Genomic DNA, 17,518 nt, shown 5'->3' on the forward strand with positions numbered 1-17,518 from the left:
ACTTTCTTCATCCATTCTTCCACTGAAGGGCATCTAGGTTGTTTTCAGGTTCTGGCTATTACAAATAATGCTGCTATAAACATAGTTGAACAAATGCTTTTGTAATATGATTGGGCATCTCTTGGGTAAATTCCCAAGAGTGGGATTGCTGGGTCCTGGGGTAGGTTGATCCCAAATTTCCAGAGATACCTCCACACTGCTTTCCAAAGCGGTTGCAAAAGTTTGCATTCCCACCAGCAAAGGATGAGTGTACCCCTTACTCCACATCCTCTCCAGCAAAGGCTATCATTGGTGTTTTTGCTTTTAGCCATTCTGACAGGTGTAAGAGGGTATGTCAAAGTAGTTTTGATTTGCATTTCCCTGATTGCTAAGGAGGTTGAGCATGCCCTTAAGTGTCTTTTGGCCATTTGAACTTCTTCTGTTGAGAATTCTCTGTTCAATTCAGTGCCCCATTTTTTAATTGGGTTAATTAGCATTTTAAAGTCTAGTCTCTTGAGTTCCTTATATATTTTGGAGATCAGGCCTTTGTCTGTTGCGGGGTTGGTGAAGATCTTTTCCCAGTCAGTAGGCTGCCTTTTTGTCTTAGTGACAGTGTCCTTTGCTTTACAGAAACTGCTCAGGTTCAGGAGGTCCCATTTATTCAATGTTACCCTTAATGTCTGTGCTGCTGGGGCTATACGTAGGAAGCGGTCTCCTGTGCCCAAATGTTGTAGAGTACTTCCCACTTTCTCCTCTAACAGGTTCAGTGTGTTCAGATTGATATTGAGGTCTTTAATCCATTTGGACTTGAGTTTTGTGCATGGTGATAGACACGGATCTACTTTCATTCTTCTACAGGTTGACATCCAGTTATGCCAGCACCATTTGTTGAAGATGCTTTCTTTCTTCCATTGTGTGCTTTTAGCTCCTTTATAAAAAATCAGGTGTTCATAGATTTGTGGGTTAAGATCTGGGTCTTCTATTCGATTCCATTGGTCGACTTCTCTATTTTTATGCCAATAGCAAGCTGTTTTCAATACTGTAGCTCTGTAATAGAGTTTGAAGTCAGGGATGGTAATGCCTCCAGAAGTTCCTTTATTGTATAAGATTGTTTTGGCTATCCTGGGTTTCTTGTTTTTCCATATAAAGTTGATTATTGTCCTCTCAAGATCTGTGAAGAATTTTGATGGGATCTTTAAGGGGATTGCATTAAATCTATAGATTGCCTTTGATAGTATTGCCATTTTTACTATGTTGATCCTCCCAATCCAAGAGCAAGGGAGATCCTTCCATTTTCTGGTATCCTCTTTAATTTCTTTCTTCAAAGACTTAAAGTTCTTGTCAAATAGGTCTTTCACTTCGTTGGTTAGAGTTACCCCAAGATATTTTATGCTATTTGTGGCTATTGTGAAAGGTGACGCTTCTCTGATTTCTTTCTCTGCTTCCTTATCCTTTGTATATAGGAGGGCGACTGATTTTTTGGAGTTGATCTTGTATCCTGCCACGATACTAAAGGAGTTTATCAGCTGTAGGAGTTCTTCGGTGGAGTTTTACGGGTCGCAAATGTACACTATCATATCATCAGGAAATAACGAAAGTTTAACTTCTTCCTTTCCAATTCGAATCCCCTTGATCCCCTTGTTTTGTCATATTGCTATTGCTAGAACTTCAAGCACTATATTGAAGAGATAAGGAGAGAGTGGACAGCCTTGTCGCATTCCTGAATTTAGTGGGATGGCCTTGAGTTTCTCTCCATTTAATTTGATGTTAGCTGTCGGCTTGCTGTAAATAGCCTTTATTATATTTAGAAATGACCCCTGTATCTCTAGTCTCTCCAAGACCTTTATCATAAAGGGGTGTTGAATTTTGTCAAATGCTTTTTCTGCATCTAATGAGATGATCATATGGTTTTTATCCTTCAGTTTATTTATATGATGGTTTACATTGATAGATTTTCGTATGTTGAACCAGCCCTGCATCTCTGGGATGAAGCCTACTTGATCATAGTGGATAATTTTTCTAATGTGTTCTTGGATTCTGTTTGCCAGTATTTTATTGAGAATTTTTGCATCGATGTTCATAAGTGAGATTGGCCTGTAATTCTCTTTCTTGGTTGAGTCTTTGTGTGGTTTAGGTATCAGGGTAATTGTAGCTTCATAAAAGGAATTTGGCAATGACTGTTCTGTTTCTATATTATGAAATACCTTAAGGAGTATAGGTATTAGGTCTTCTTGGAAGTTCTGGTAGAATTCTGCATTGAACCCATCAGGTCCTGGGCTCTTTTTGGTAGTGAGGTTTCTGATAACAGTTTCTAATTCTTCGCGACTAACAGGACTATTTAGAGCATTTACCTGGTCCTGGTTTAACTTTGGTATATGGTACTTATCTAACAAAGTGTCCATTTCTTTTACATTTTCCAATTTGTGGCATACAGGCTTTTGTAGTAAGATCTAATGATTCTCTGAATTTCCTCTGTGTCTGTGGTTATGTCCCCTTTTTCATTTCTGATCTTATTAATTTGTGTGTTCTCTCTCTGCCGTTTGATTAGTTTGACTAGGGGTTTGTCAGTCTTGTTGATTTTCTCCAAGAACCAGCTTTTTGTTTCATTGATTCTTTGGATTGTTTTCTGTGTTTCTATTTTGTTGATTTCTGCCCTCAGTTTGATAATTTCCAGTCTTCTACTCCTCCTAGGTGAGTCTGCTTCTTTCTTTTCTAAAACTTTCAGGTGTGCTGTTAAGTCTCCAATGTGTCCTTTCTCCGTTTTTTTTTTAAGTGGGCACTTAGTGCTATGAATTTTCGTCTTAGCACTGCTTTCATAGTGTCCCATAGGTTTGAGTATGTTGTGTCTTTATTTTCACTAAATTCAAGAAAGACTTTAATTTCTTTCTTTATTTCTTCCTTGACCCAGCTGTGGTTCAGGAGTTGATTGTTCAGTTTCCATGAGTTTGTAGGCTTTCTGGGGGTAGCATTGTTGTTGAATTCTAATTTTAATCCATGGTGATCCGATAAGATGCAGGTGGTTTACTAATATGTTTTTATAACTGTGGAAGTTTGCTTTGTTACCGAGTATGTGGTCAATTTTCAAAAAGGTTCCATGAGCCGCAGAGAAGAAGGTATATTCTTTCCTGTTTGGGTGGAATGTTCTATAGATGTCTGTTAAGTCCATTTGGTTCATTACCTCCATTAAGTCTCTTAATTCTCTTTTAGGTTTCTGTCGGATTGACCTGTCCATTGGTGAAAGAGGAGTGTTGAAGTCTCCCACTATCAGTGTGTTTGGTTTGATGGCTGCCTTGAGTTCTAGTAATGTTTCTTTTATATAAGTGGGTGCTTTTGTATTAGGGGCATAGATATTCAGGATTGAGACTTCATTCTGATGGATTTTTCCTGTAATGAGTATAAAGTGTCCCTTTCCATCTCTTCTGATTGATTTTAGTTTGAAGTCAACTTTGTTAGAAATTAGTATGGCCACACCGGCTTGTTTCTTAGGTCCATTTGCTTGATAAACCTTTTCCCAACCCTTTACTCTGAGCAGATGTCTATCTTTGTGGTTGAGGTGTGTTTCTTGTAAACAGCAGAATGTTGGATCCTGCTTTCATATCAAATCTCTTAGCCTGTGCCTTTTTATAGGTGAATTGAGTCCATTGATATTAAGTGATATTAATGACCAGTGGATGTTAACTCCGGTTGTCGTTTTTTATTTGGTAGTAGAGATTGTGTGTTTCCTTTCTTTGAGATGTGCTGGTGAAGGGTTCCTAGATGTCTGAGTTATTTTGGGCAATGCTGGACTCCTTTGTTTGTGAATTTCCTTCTATTACTTTCTGTAAGGCTGGATTTGTGGCTATGTATTGTTTAAATTTGTTTTTATCCTGGAATATTTTGTTTTCTCCATTTATAGTGAATGAAAGCTTGGCTGGGTATAGTAATCTGGGCTTGCATCCATGGTCTCTTAGTTTCTGCAAAACATCTATCCAAGACCTTCTGGCTTTCATGGTTTCCATAGAGAAGTCAGGTGTTAGTCTGATAGGTTTTCCTTTATATGTTACTTGACCTTTTTCCTTTGCAGCTCTTAATATTCTTTCTTTATTCTGTATGTTTTGTGTTTTGATTATAATATGGCGAGGGGATGGTTTTTTTTTTTTTGATCCAGTCTATTTGGTGTTCTGTAAGCTTCTTGAACCTTAATAGGAATATCTTTCTTTAGGTTTGGGAAGTTTTCTTCTATAATTTTATTAAATATATTTTCTGAACCATTGAGCTGTAATTCTTCTCCTTCTTCTACACCTATTATTCTTAGGTTTGGTCTTTTTATTGTGTCCCAGATTTCCTGAATGTTTTGTGATGAGAATTTGTTGGATTTGCTGTTTTCTTTGATCAGTGCGTTTATTTTCTCTATGGTATCTTCAGAATCTGAGATTCTTTCTTCTATCTCTTGTATTCTGTTGGTTATGCTTGTTTCTGTAGTCTCTGTTCGTTTACATAGATTTTCCATATCCAGCTGGCCCTTGGGTTGTGTTTTCTTCCTTGCCTCCATTTCAGTTTTCAAGTCTTGCACTGTTTCCATTATCTGTTTGATTGTTTTTTCTTGGTTTCCTAGGATATCATTTACGGATTTACTCAATTCTTCAAACTTTTTGTTATTCTTCTAGTCCATTTCCTTAAGGGAGTTTTTCACCTCCTGTTTAAGGGACTCTATTACTTTCATAAAGTCAATTTATTCTACTTCTTCTTGATTAGTGTGTTCAAGTCCTCCTGTTATAAGTTCGTTGGGTTCTGGTGCTTTCATGTTGTTTTTCAAATTGTTGGAGGAATTCTTGCATTGGTGCCTGCCCATTTCTTCCTCTGAACAATCCCCTTTGGGTCTTCTTTTAGAAGTTCAATTCACCCCAATGAATTCAATTCACTCACCCCAATGAATGATGGATCCTCTGGCAGACTGTCAGGTCTCCTTGCAGGCCAAGCAGCTCACTGACAAAGGGCCTGCCTTGCTGGAGGCAGGCTAATGAAGGAGGGGACCTCCCACCGGCCTGGGTGCACTCAATTCCAGGTCCCAGGCGCCCAAACAGGCTGAGCTGTGGGATTTTGTGGCCCCAAAGACGGGAGGATGCGGCGGGGTAGGGGGTTCTGAGTGCATGCTCTAATTAAAAATTTTAAAAGTGTAAATTTAAAAGTTTCTTTTGATTGCCAGGTGTGGTGTCGCAAGCCCTCAATCCCAGCACTCAGGAGGCAGAGACAGGCCGATCTCAGAGTTTGAGGCCAGCCTGATCCATATATTGAGTTCCAGGACAGCCAAGAGAAACTTGTAAAAAAAATTACTTATTATTTAATTTATTATGTAAGAATAACTATAGCAATCTAAAATATAAATAAAACATTGGACCTTGCAATTAATGAAGAGTAGCAAGAATTCCAATTGTTGTTAATACTAAAATCTTGGAGTCTGCTATAAGGGGGAGAAAGCTGAAGGATCAGAGAAGCAGAGCAGCCAGTCACTAGAGTTCTTACCTCTACCAATGTTCAGACCAAAGGGGCGATCCTGTCCTCAGACTGCCTCCTCACTGCTCCTCTGACTACTTCAGAATGCTGCCTCAGACTGCACTGAGCTCCTGTCTTCTCCCACCTTATATTCCTCTCTCAGCCCAGCCATATTACTCCTATCGCTACCTCCCTAGTGCTGGGATTAAACGCATATGACCCCCAAGTCCTTTTGTGAGCTCTATTTCTCTTTTAGACAGATTCAGTCTTGTGTAATCTACGATGGCCTTGAACTAACAGAGATCTATCTGCTTCTGTTTCCCTAGTGCTGGGACTAAAGGTGTGGGCCACCCACTGCCTGGCCTCTAGTGGCTTAGCTCTTCACTTTGATCTTCAGGCAAGCTTTATTTGTTAAACCACAAAGAAAGTTTTTGTTGATGTTGTTGTTAAAACACAATTAACTCTTTTCATCTGTGCCATTTTTTGGATCTTCCATAATGTTTAGGAACTGTATCAATTAATTTTCTGTTGCTCTGATGAGACACCATGACAAAAACAACTTATGAAAAAAGAAATTACTTTGGCTGATGGTTCCCAAACATTAAGTCTATCATGGAAGCAAGCAGCGGGCATGGGGCAGGAATAGGGAACTAAGAGCTTGCATCCTAAAGCACAAGTATGAAGTAGACAGTGAACTAAGTTGGATGAGATGATAAACACTCAAAGCCCACCCCCTATTGCCTTACCACCTCCCTCCCTTCAGCAAGGCTAAATATCCTAATACACTACCACCACCACCACTAACCAGGTATTCAAATACTCAAGTTTATGGGAGACATATGCCATTAAGCCACCAATTCCATTCCCTGGCCACTATAGTGGCCATATCATAAAGCTAGATAACTTTAGTCAAACTTCAAAAGTCCCCTAGTCTTTCATAGTCTCCTTTTGAACTTGCTCTTGTTGGCAATAATTTCGGAGGCAAGAGAATCATAATTTCCCATGACCACAAGAGGGTGACCACTCTAAGACAGCATGCTTTATTGTCCAGAAACAGAACATTACTGGCCCAGCGATATGGGGCAAAGGTTGACAACAGGAAATAGGTGGGGACTGGGGATACCCAGACTTCAATGTCTGGGAGACTATGCACTGAAGGCACAAGCAAGGGGGGATGTGTTGAGATCTTCTATACATGCCGCACTCGTCAGTCTGACCTTCCACAAGGTTCCACCATGTTTTCCTGAGCAAGAGTCAATGGGCTTTGCAGTCTCAATAGTATAGTAGCCTGCAGTATGATGGGGGTTGGGACAGCATTGCAGAAGCTTGGACTATGAGGAAGGAGGGATTAAGAAAATAGGACAGACTCCAGGTGGAGCTAAGCCTCTGTCCCAGACCCTACTCCTACATATCCCAGCACCATCAGCTGTAAGAAACTTCAGGAGCAGGAAGTCTTGAAGGGAGTTCTTGACACTCTTGATTAAGTAGAGTCTCAACAAAGATGATAGAAAAGCGTCCAAACGGGCAGCTGATGTAGAGGTTGTAAGACAGAGAACTTGGAACAAAAAGACCACGTGACTGAAGTGCAGGGAGTCTGTACAAGTGGCAGAGGTTGGCACAGAGGTGAGCTCTGCCCACCCTATATGGGCTTTGTTTTTTGAACTTCACCTGTAATGAATGTATGGGGTTTCCCATCTCTGGTAGCTATCTTGATGGATCATACTGAAAGACTGTAAATGCATTTGTAAGCCCCCTCAACTCTAGGACATTTTTCTAAAACCTTACACTCACTCTCTCTTAGATATGGGACAGTTGCCCCCCCCCCCCCCCACACACACACATGCTGGACTGCTCATCCTCCTGTGTCCTTGTGAATAATCTTCAAACATAACTCCATTCTGGAAATTGAGGCAAATACAACCCACAGATGTTGACTCAGTTCCTGATGTATTGATTTAGTCACTAGAACAAGGTCAGGAAGACCACAGAGATGCTCCCTTATCTCACCCGATCAAGCAGCTATTCTCCTGCCCTGGAATAGACCAATCACTGCTAGTAACCCTTTGAATAAGCCAATCCAATAAGTTGAAAAACAACCTTCAGGTTCCCCCCTTGTATCTGTGGCGTTTTGCTTTAAAAGATAGACTGTAACGGCTATCGGATGTCCTTCATATCCCAAACCTGAAGGGCCCTCTCGTGACAGAATAAAAATTCTCTTGCTTTTGCATCAATTGAGGCTATGTGAGTGGTGTCTGGAGCAACTCACTGATGTTTGGACCTCTAGTCCAACAATACAGGGTACAAGCTGATATTGAAGAGGAAAGAAGTCAAATTTTCCAGAGCAAGGGGAGTGTACTTGAATCTATCTTGGCAAAGAAGATAGAAAGCTAAAAATGGAGGTGGGTTGAGGAAACAGGAAAGAGTGGCCAGGATCTGAATGCTTGGTTAAAAAGTCAGAAGAGCAAGAAGTTGGAGGCTGTAACCTCCTCAGCTATGGGTTAAGCATGGGTGGCAGCCTTAATCCTGCAAGGATGCTTGAGATAGGGACAGCATGTAATATTTCAGTGATAGAACATATGAGATGTTCTTAGAAATTAGTCCCTGAAAATCAGGATCCCCAATTTGCATGAGAAACCATTCTATGCTCATGTCCCATCACAATGGAGGAACTAACCTTCTGGGTTGCCTATAGGTAACACTAGATCTCAGCAGCACAGTGAATTCTGGGAATGAGTGGAGCCATGAATGGGAATACCTGAGAAAGCAAAGCCAGCAACCAAAGCCTCTCTCCTAAATTCTGAAGATCTTGATAACCTACAATAGATCCTGTACCCACCAAGGATGATAAGCCAGTGCTCACAGCCCTAGTGCCATTGAATCCAATACTGCAAAAAGAAAGCTTTAATACTGTAGGGTGCCCACCAATGAGTCTTGGATATGTTTCTCTCCATTGGTCGTGAGGGAAATATATTGGTCTGTGAGTGAGATGGAACAAGAGGAAGTGACATCTGGATTATAATTTGCGTTTCTGGTCCCTATTAATGGCCAGGGAGTGGAATGTGTTGGTTTGAGTGAGAAATGTCCACATAGGCTCTGGTATTTGAACACTTGGTGGGGAATGTAACATAAGAAATATCCACTTCTGGTCCCAGTTCAGAACCATCTCATAGACTATGTGAAGCTAGTATTGGCTCTTATTGTGGCAGGCCCAGTCTTTCCTGGAGTCAGGTTGTCCTCAAAAGTGAAGGCCATAGCAGGTGTTGAACTGCATCTAAGGCTAACATGTAACCTTGAGTACCTGGCAGAACATGAACTAGAAGAGGTCCTTGTGGACCTCAACCAGAAGCATAGTCATTGACGTCTAAGCCATTAATAGGGACCAGGGACCAGAAACGCAAATTATAATCCAGATGTCACTTCCTCTTGCAACTTAAAGAAGAAAGAGCTTACTTTGGCTTCTAGTTCCAAAGGGAAAAGAGTCCATGATGGTGAGATGGAGCCATGGAAATAAGTGACAAGCATGGTGACAGGAGCAAGAAGCTACACGTTCACATCTTGAACCACATGCAAGAAGCAGAGAGATCAAACTCTAAGAGGAATGAGTCATTTGATCTCAAAACCTGTCCCCATCAATGTACTTCTTGCAGCAAGGCTATACCTTCTAAACCTCTCCAAACCATGCCCACCAACTAGGGACCAAGTATTCAAATACTGAATCTTATGTGGGACAGATCTCATTCAATCCTCTACAGCAATAGTAACTTTTCTGAACTTTCATGTGAAAAGTACCTTGCTTTTTTATGCAAAATACCATGTTGTCTGAAAATAAGGAGTTCCTGATTTTCTATTGTCAATTATTATATAACACTTTAACATATTTACTAAATTTTGATTCATGTATGTGTGCATATGTGTGTGTGTGTGTGTGTGTGTGTGTGTGTGTGTGTGTGTAGATATCTACAAAGGCCATAATAAGGTATGGAAACCCCTGGAGCTGTAGTTAGATGTAGTTGTGAATGTGGGTGTTGGGAATTAAATTCAAGTCCTCTGCAAGAGCAGTAAGAAGTCTTAACAACTGAGTTGTTTCTCCAGTCTTCAGTTCTTATAATTCGTAGTTCTTTTTTGTAAGTTAGGTAGGACATCTAGTTTCAGTTTCAGTTTTTGGGAGCTGCTGTGAACCCAGGTTAGATGATTCTGTAGGCCATGTTCTTGTGGTGTCCTCGACTCCTCTGGCTACCACAATCTTTCCTCATCCTCTTCAGTGGGGTTTCCCTGGCTCCGCCAAGTGTTTGGCTGTGGGACTCTGCATCTGCTCTCATTAGTTAATGGATGACACCCCTCTGACGACAGTTGGGCTAGACACTAATATATGAGTATAGTAGAATATCATTGGGAATCATTTTCCTGACTTTTTTTTATTTGGTTCTATCCTAGGTCTCTGGACAGTTCTGCCTCTAGGTCCTGGCCATTGAGCCAGTGTCAGGCTTGGTATCCCTCTCCAGGTATGGGCCTCAAGTTGGACCAGTCTTTGGCTGGCCACTTGCACAGGTTCTGTACCATACATTACTCCACTGCATCTTGCAGACAGAAGCGATTGTAGGTCAAAGGTTTTATGGCTGGGTTGGTGTCCCAGTCCCACTTCTGGGAGCCTTGTCTCGTTATAGAAGATGGCCAGTTTGGGCTTCGTATTCCACTTTACTAGGGGAATTTGCTAGAGACTCTCTCATAGATTCCAGGGAGTTTCCATGACTCTAGGTTTCTACATCACCCTCAAATGCCCCACAATTCCACAAATCTCTCCCAGTACTCTCTCCCTCTATCTTTCCTACCCACCTATTCTCATCCTGATCCCTTCTATTCTCATCTTCACTTGCCCCAATTCCACCAACAAAATCTATTCTATTTCCCCTTCCTAAGGAGATTCATGTATTCCTCCCCTTGAGCCCTCCTCGTTACTGAACCTCTCTGGGTCTGTTGATTGAAGCATGGTTATCATTTATTTAATACTAATGTCCATTTATAAGTGAGTACATACTGTGTTTGTCTTTCTGGGTCTAGGTTACCTCACTCAGGATGATCCATTTGTCTGCAAATTTCATGAAGTCATTGTTTTTAACAGCTGAGTAATACTATACTGTATAAATGTACCATACTTTCTTTATCTATTCTTTGGTTGAGGGAAATCTATGTTGTTTCCAGGTTCTGCCCATTATGAGTAAAGCTGTAATGAACATGGTTGAGCAAGTGTCCTTGGGGTAGGATGAAGCTTCCTTTAGGTATATGCCCAAGAATCATGCAGCTAGGTCTTGAGGTAGATTGATTCTCAATTTTCTGAGGAATTGGTGTACTGATTTTCATAGTGGCTGTACAAGTTTACACTCCCACCAGAAATGGAGGTCCACATCTTCTCCAGCATGAATTGTCTCTTTTTTATCTTAGATATTCTGTAAGATGTAAATCTCAAAGTCATTTTGATTTGCATTTCCTTGATGGCTAAGGATGTTGAACATTTCTTAGTGTTTATTAACCTTTGGAGATTCCTTTGTTGAGAATTCTCTGTTTAGATCTGTACTGCTTTTAAAAATTAGATTATTTAGTTTGTTGATGTCTTGAGTTCTTTATATATTCTAGATATTATCCCTTTGTAGCATGTGGAGTTGGTGAAAAGCTTTTTCCCATCCTGTAGGCTGTCATTTCATCCTGTTGATGGTGTCCCTTAAAGGTCCCAATTATTGATTGTTGATCTTAGTGCCTGAGCTATTGGTGTTTTGTTGAGGAAGTTGTCTCCTGTACCAATGTGTTCAAGGCTATTCCCCACTTTCCTTTCCATTAGGATCAGTGTATCTGGCTTTATGTTGAGGTCTTTGATCCATGTGTACTTGAGTTTTGTGCAGGGTGATAGATATGGATCAATTTGCATTCTTCTACATGCTGAAATCCAGACAGAAAAAATCATCATTTATTGAGGATGCTTTCTTTTTTCCAATGTGTGTTTCTGGCATCTGTATCAAAATCCATAGACATATGGATTTATATTCTGTTTAGCTATTGGATGTTTCGTTTTTTATTAAACCATTCAAAGTGACATATCTTCACAATGTACAAAACAATTATTATACAACATTTTGGCCCTCAGTTTGATTATTTCCTGCTATCTACCCCTCTTGTATGTACCCACTTCTTGTTCTATAGCTTTCAGTTGTGCTGTCAAGTTACCGGTATGAGATCTCTCCAGTTTCTTAATGTAGGCACTTAGTGCTATGAGCTTTCCTCTTAGGACCATTTTCATTGTGTCCAATGAGTTTTGCTATGTTGCGTGTTCATTGTCATTGAATTCTAGAAAGTCTAATTTCTTTATTTCTGCCCTAACGCAGTTTTCATTCAATAGAGAGTTGCTCAGTTTCCATGAGTTTACAAACATTTTGTTGTCTCTGTTGTTGTTGAAAACTAGCTTTAGTCAGTGGTGGTTTGATAGGATGCAGGGACTGATTTCAATTTTATTATATCAATTGAGACTTGACTTTTGACTGGATATATGGTAAATTTTGGAGAAAGTTCTGTGAGGTGCTGATAAGGAGGTATGATCTTTTGTGTTTGGGTGAAATGTTTTGTAGATATTTGTTATGTTATGAACCAAATGGGTTCATAACATCTGGTAACTACATTATTTCTCTGTTTATTTTTTGTCTGGATAACTTGTCCATTGGTGAGAGTGGGCATTGACATCTCCCAGTATCAATGTAGGAGGTTTGGCATGAGATTTAAGGTTTAGTAAAGTCTACTTTACAAATTTGGGTGCCCTTGTATTTGGGGCATTGATGTTAAGAATTGAAAAATCATTTTGGTGGACTTTTCCTTTAATGAGTATGAAATGTGTCCTTTCCTGTATTTTTTGCTTAATTTTATTTGGAAGTCTGGTGTAGGAGGTCCTTCTGTCTATGTGTTGCTTTCATTGGTTAATAAAGGAACTGCTTTGGGCCTATAGCAGAGCTATATAGTAACAGAGCTAGGTGGAGAAAATTAAACGGAATGCGGAGAGGAAGATGGTGGAGTCAGAGAGATGCCATGGATCCTAAGCTGGAGGTAGATGTGTTGAAACTTTGCTGGTAGGCCACAACCTCATGGTGATATACAGATTAATAGAAATGGGCTAAATTTAGATGTAAGAGTTAGCCAATAAGAAACTAGAGCTAATGGGACAAGCAGTGTTTTAATTAATACAGTTTCTGTGAGATTATTTCAGTTCTGGGCAGCTGGGATGAACCAGCGGCCTTCCTGTTACAGAAGTCTATTTTGTTAGATAGTAAAATAGCTACACCAGCTTGGTTTTTTAGGTTCATTTGTTTGGAAAATCTTTTTCCAACCCTATATTTTGAGTCAATGTCTATCTTTGATGTTGAAGTCTGTTTCTTTTGTGCAGAGAAGGATGGATTATATTTTTGTATCCTTTCTGTTAGTCTGTGTCTTTTTATGGGGGAGTCCATTGATATTGAGAGATATCAGTGACCAATGATTGCTAATTTCTGTTAGTTTTCTGTTGGTTGTGTGTGTGTGTATGTATGTATGTATGTATGCATGTATGTATGTATGTGCATCCTTCCTTTCTTTTCGTTTGCTGGTGTAAACTATGTCCCTAGCCCTTGATTTACTAATATTTTAAAATTTATGAAAACATGTTTATTCAAAATACAAGCTGCTCAGAAATCTTTTTTGTTAATTATTCATTTTAGCTTATATTTATCATGAGACAATTTGGGAAAACTAAATGATATTTGAAATACATAAATTCTATCCCTTCTAAAAGTAAGTATTTACAGTACTTATTTGTAATTTGAGAAATTCTATGAGTGATTAGATATCTATCTTTCCCCCTCCTCTTGTATATTTTACCTTTTATTTTTTCATTATTATCCAATTTTACTAGAAACTGGACCATTTTCTTAGTATTTTAAGGCTGTCTTTTATTTGATTATGCCAGTTTATTTATTTATATTTGATTGATATATGCTCTTACAATCTTTATATTTTATTTTACTTTATTTTCATCTTTTTTTGAGTCAGGGGTATCCCTGGATGTCCTGGAACTCACTATGTAGGCCAGGCTGGCCTCAAACTCACAGAGATATGCCTGTCTCTGTCTCCTGACTACTGGGATGAAATGTGTCCACTAACATGATGGTTTGATTTTCTTTTCTTTTATCTTTCTTTTTCTTTTTGTTTTTCATTTTTAGCTCACTGGAACAAATCTATAGCTTGTGTATTTTCAGTCTTTAAAAAAAACTGTTTGGATTTAGTTCTACATTCTGCTCATACTTTTATCGGTACTTTCACTGTGGGATGGTTATCAGGAACTTTTCATTTTCTTTGCCTATGTAAGTGTACATGTGCAAATGTATGTCTGTGCATGTATGTGTGGATGTCAGAAATCAATGTTGAATGCTTTTCTTACAGAGTTTTTGACCTTGTTTTGTTGAGGCAGGGTTCCCCCCACAACCTCCATGAGCCAGGCTCTCACTATGTAGCCCTGACTGGCCTGTAACTTGCTATGTAGACCAACTGACCCTGAACTCATAGAGATTATCTGCCTCTGCCCCTGAATGCTGGGATTAAAGGAATATACCAACATCCCTATCTTGAGACAGGGTTTCTAGAATTAAAGGCCTATACCACCCCACACTCATTCAAAACACAAAGCACAGATATTATAGATTGTTGTCTGGACTATACATCATGTTCCCCATAGTTGAATGTTTCATTAATTTCATTACAAGTTATTTTTATAATTTTCAGCATTTATCCTTGTTGCTTCCTCTTTATGTATCCTCAGTTTTGTTTTGCTTTCTTGCCTTTTTGAGTGATATTTGGTTGCTTATGATATTAAGGTTGACAATTATTTTAATACAGTTTTTTAAAGATAACCTCATTGTTTGCTGATAAATAACTGATTCTTCTCTGTAACTTGCCTTATTTCTCAGGTAGCTTTCAAATCAACCTTAAAGATTAACTGTCCAAATCTGACAGTTTGCTCTTTTCTCATAATTTTTCTAGTTTCAATGAGTATGTAATAATTTATTCTTCTAAATAACTTTATTTACCTGAGGATTTCTATATTTTTTTTTTTACTTCTGCAAATTTCTCAATTGTTTTTGTTTTAGACAAAGTCTCTTGGAACACAAGCTGACCTCAAACTTGCTGTGTAATGGAGTATGTCTTTGAACTTTTTTTTTTTTTGTTTTGTTTTTTGTTTTTCGAGACAGGGTTTCCCTGTAGTTTCTAGAGCCTGTCCTGGAACTAGCTCTTGTAGACCAGGCTGGCCTCGAACTCAGAGATCCGCCTGCCTCTGCCTCCCGAGTGCTGGGATTAAAGGCGTGCGCCACCACCGCCCGGCCATTGTCTTTGAACTTTTGACACCCCCCCCCCTCAGTTTCTGAATGCTGAGGGGACAGGCATGCACCATGTTTCCTACTTTATTTGGTGCTAGGGACTGAAATCAGGACTTCCTATGTGAAAGGCAATCATTCTACCAACTGAGCTATATCTCTAGCTCATTCTTTTAATTCTTAAGTGATCAAAATATGGCTTCTTGTATAATTCTATCCATTTTTTAGGAACATATTTTGGTCTTGTGCTGGATTTTTAAAGTCTATTTGTAATACCCCTAACTGCTTATATTTTGATAGACTACCTTGCTTTTATGGACTTTCAGTGTATTCTGAATTTATCCCATCTCTCAATTTTTTATTTTAATGATATTTTAACTTATTTTTTTATTTGTATGTATAATCATGAATGTATTGAGTGCACAAGTCTGTGTGGGCATGTGCTGATGCCAGATAAGGACATCAGGTGTTATGCTCTATATTACTTTCTACCTTAATCCCTCAAGATAGTGTCTCTCACTACTTTGCTGTTGGACTGGCTAGCTAGTGAGTCCCAGTTATCATACAGTCTCTGCCCTTTGCCTCTGCCCAGCCAAGCACTGGGACTATAGATTTCTACCGAAGATGGATGCCCCAACGGTACAGAGGAACTTTGGGTGACTGTCCAGGCAGCAAGTTGTCTCTGTCATTTCTAGAGTTTGAAAGTTGCATATTTCTTATTCACCTAGGTAATATTATATCCTTCTGGAGTCTTTGATGGAGTTGAAGAATGGATAGATAGTTATAGTTTTCCTTAGTTATGATAAAAGATAAAGTAGATATAAATATTGTAACTATAATTCTTGCTTGGTAACTATTTTGTTATATGTAATTTTACTATGTTAATGTTGAAGCCTTTCTTTTTTGTTTAAACAGAAAAAGGGGAAATGATGGAGGATTCTCATTGGCTAATAAACAAACTGCCTTGGCTTTTTGTTAGGGCAAAATTTAGATAGGTGGAGTAGACAGAACAGGAAAAAGGAAGTGAGGTAGATGGCTCAGACAATTGCCCTGCCTCTCCTCTCTGGGGCAGACCACCATGCCTCTCCTCAGGAAGAGAGTCACGATGGAGCCAGCCACCAGGTCAGATGTGCTGAATCTTTCCCGGTAAGACACCATTCGTGGTGTTACATACATTATTAGATATGGGTTAGTCAAGATGTGAGTAAGAGGCTGGAAATGATGGGCCAGGCAGTATTTAAATGAATACAGTTTGTGTGTTGTTATTTTGGGGCATAAGCTAGCCAGATGGTTGGGAGCTGGGCGGGAATGCAGCCTACCGCTCCCATCACTACAGGTTATTTTATGAATTTATTGTTATAATGGGACTTACTCTTATTTGGGTTCTTTGGGCATCACAAATCTATTTTTTTTTTGCTGATTTTTTTTCATATAATTGTGCATGTTCAATTCATTGTAGTGAATTCCTGTTATGTTGGCTGATTTTATTAACTGTTTTGACATTATATTTCTCTATGACATAGAATATGTTCTTCAGACTCATTTCTAGTGTCTTTCACTTGACTTTCAGCTTGGTTGTGTCCTCCTTCACAATTTGTCCTTCTGTGTTTTGTGATGGTGTTCATGTTTCCAATTAATACTGAAGACACTCAACAGGTACACCAACACACCCAGACTCTTTAGTATAACTTAAAAATAATGCAAAAGTTAGAATAGAATAAAAATTACATTTTCTACTAAATTAAAATACTAACTTTAAGAAGGACCTTTCACTATCTTCAAATGCAGTGTGTAGGGGAAGGTGAGGCAAGATTGTGAGTTCAAAGTCAGTTTGGGCTACATAACAAGACCATACTTTAGAAATCTTTTTGTATGTTTGTTTTTGAAACAAGGTCTTATCATGTAGCCTTGACTGTCCTGGAACTTGCTACAAAGACTAGGCTGGGCTCAAACTCACAGAAATATGCCTGTCTCTGTCTCCCCAAGTGCTGGGATTAAAAGAATATGTCACCATGCCTGGCTTTTTCTTTTATTTTTTAAAAGAAGAAGGAAGAAAAAGGAAAGAAAGAAAATACAACAAAAGTTGAAGATATCAAAAATAATCATCCTTTTTCTCCCTAAAGTATATTAATAACCATAAATCTGTATATTAACACATATAATAGAGCCTTTCCTCCATTTCTTTCTTTTTATTTCCTTTGTGACAGATTCTAGTTATATAGCACTGACCTGCTTGATAATTCCAGATCTTCCAGGCTGGGCTTCCATAGTTCTGGTATTACAGGTATGTACCAGAACACCTGACATCTTCTCTCCACTTCTTACAGACTAGTTCAATGACAAGAATAATGAAAGATGGAGGTATACAAAAGACTTCCCTAATTTTGGCCCATGTTTCTCACCATTAATTTCTGTAGTTAGTAGTGGTATGAAGGCAATCAATAGGTGGAGTCTTCCAAGGGCTTTACTTGCACTACTTGAAAATTATAAAAATGGTACTCAAGCATTACATAATGGAGACAAATTTAAGCAATATGTATCTATAAATACAGTCATACAGAAGGTGCTAGAAGGAAAACTCCAATCTAAGAAGGTTAACTCCAACCATCATGAAAATGTAGGGAATAAATAACCCACTGATTAGAAAAATGTTTCAAAAGAAGGGAAAACCCACCCACACCACCACC

Source organism: Arvicola amphibius, chromosome X, assembly GCF_903992535.2.
Source record: "Arvicola amphibius chromosome X, mArvAmp1.2, whole genome shotgun sequence".
NCBI classification, from domain to species: domain Eukaryota; kingdom Metazoa; phylum Chordata; class Mammalia; order Rodentia; family Cricetidae; genus Arvicola; species Arvicola amphibius.